Below are 2,274 nucleotides of genomic sequence, written 5' to 3' on the forward strand. Positions count from 1 at the left end.
TGTGACAGCTACAAGTTATATTGCAGAAATTCACCAAAGATCCTGAGACAGCACCTTCCAAACCCACAACCACTTCCATCCAGAAGGTTCAGCATAGGTTCACGAGGTCAATTCCTGGAATGGCGGGATTACCTTACACTGAAAGACTGGAGCGACTGGGCTTGTGTACCCTTGAGTTTAGAAGACTGAGAGGGGATCTGGTTGAGACATATAAGATGATCAAAGGATTGGACACCCTGGCGGCAGGCAACATGTTTCCGCTGCGGGGTGAGTGCCGAAACAGAGGACACAGCTTAAAAATACGGGGTAGACCATTTAGGACAGAGATGAGGAGAAACTTCTTCACCCAGAGAGTGGTGGCTGTGTGGAATGCTCTGCCCCAGAGGGCAGTGGAGGCCCAGTCTCTGGATTCATTTAAGAAAGAGTTGGATAGAGCTCTCAAGGATAGTGGAATCAAGGGTTATGGAGATAAGGCAGGAACAGGATACTGATTAAGGATGATCAGCCATGATCATATTGAATGGTGGTGCAGGCTGGAAGGGCAGAATGGCCAACTCCTGCACCTATTGTCTATTGTCCGCCTCCCCTGACTGCCACCCGCAGACAGCGTGCAGCCCCAATCCCTTTCTTTCCGCCTTTCTTGCTGACTTTGGCAGCGCTCCGCTCTCCTCCCCTCCGTGTCTCGTGCCTGCAGGAGACTGATGCCAGGCACAGCAGCAGCAGCAAAAATAACCTGCCGCTCCATTCCCTGGCACAAGACAAGTGCAGAGGGGTGACTTGAGCAGCCACTGCTGGCGGAAAAAGCCTACTGCACCTGGTATTCCCAGACGGCCTCCCATCCAAGTACTAACCAGGCCCGAGTCTGCTTAGCTTCCGAGATCAGACGAGATCGGCCGTTTTCAGACTAGTATGGCCGTAGGCACTGGCCCCTGCCTTTTCTCCCTACTACAAGGCGTGCTGGCCAGCCACATTTTCTTCCTTGCTCTTTCTCTTTATCCCCTTTGGCTTTTTTTTCTCTTTTCTCTCTGCTCTTCCTCCTCCGTGCGTGCTTCCCTCCCTCCGTCCCTCCAGCTGCCTTTCAGCCAGCCCTTGCCCACCAGGCTCCTGTAGTCTCCCACATCCCCACACAGGCCAACTGCAAGCCCCCCCCCTGCTTCATAGGGCCGCAGCCTGCATTCTCTCATCCTTCCACACTCCTCCACCCCTCCATTTCGGAATGCCAGGCACTGACCAGTGGGGTACCGCACGGATCAGTACTGGGACCGCAGCTTTTTACAATCTATCTTCAGGATATACAAGATGGTATTAGCAATAACATTCGCAAATTTCATCAGCTGGGTGGCAGGGTGAAATGTGATGAGGATCTTAGGAGATTACAGGGTGACCTGGACAAGTTAGGTGAGTGCTCAGATGCATGGCAGATGCACTTTCACGTGGATAAATGGATCCTTATCCACTTTGGTGGCAAGAACAGGAAGGCAGATTACCACCTAAGTGGAATCAATTTAGGTAAAGGGGCAGTACAGAGAGATCTGGGGGTTCTTGTACACCACTCAATGAAGGTAAGCATGCAGGTACAGCAGGTAGTGAAGAAGGCTAATAGCATGCTGGCCTTCATAACAAGAGGGATGGAGTATAGAAGCAAAGAGGTCCTTCTGCAGCTGTACAGGGCCCGGGTGAGACCACACCTGGAGTACTGTGTGCAGTTCTGGCCTCCAAATTTGAGGAGAGACATTCTGGCTATTGAGGGAATGCAGCGTAGGTTCACGAGGTCAATTCCTGGAATGGCGGGATTACCTTACACTGAAAGACTGGAGCGACTGGGCTTGTGTACCCTTGAGTTTAGAAGACTGAGAGGGGATCTGGTTGAGACATATAAGATGATCAAAGGATTGGACACTCTGGCGGCTGGCAACATGTTTCCGCTGCGGGGTGAGTGCCGAAACAGAGGACACAGCTTAAAAATACGGGGTAGACCATTTAGGACAGAGATGAGGAGAAACTTCTTCACCCAGAGAGTGGTGGCTGTGTGGAATGCTCTTCCCCAGAGGGCAGTGGAGGCCCAGTCTCTGGGTTCATTTAAGAAAGAGTTGGGTAGAGCTCTCAAGGATAGTGGAATCAAGGGTTATGGAGATAAGGCAGGAACAGGATACTGATTAAGGATGATCAGCCATGATCATATTGAATGGTGGTGCAGGCTGGAAGGGCAGAATGGCCAACTCCTGCACCTATTGTCTATTGACAAGGGCAGCAGATACATGGGAACACCACCCT

The 2,274-nt window shown here is 51.5% G+C and overlaps 1 non-coding gene across 1 annotated transcript; it reads right to left on the reverse strand.

Moving 5' to 3' along the window:
- Nucleotides 1–802: 802 nt before the first annotated feature.
- Nucleotides 803–921, reverse strand: LOC122548721. Its single transcript, XR_006311332.1, has one exon. It is a non-coding gene; the product is annotated as a 5S ribosomal RNA (ribosomal RNA).
- Between the last annotated feature and the right edge of the window lie 1,353 nt (nt 922–2,274).

Source organism: Chiloscyllium plagiosum, chromosome 3, assembly GCF_004010195.1.
Source record: "Chiloscyllium plagiosum isolate BGI_BamShark_2017 chromosome 3, ASM401019v2, whole genome shotgun sequence".
Taxonomy (NCBI): domain Eukaryota; kingdom Metazoa; phylum Chordata; class Chondrichthyes; order Orectolobiformes; family Hemiscylliidae; genus Chiloscyllium; species Chiloscyllium plagiosum.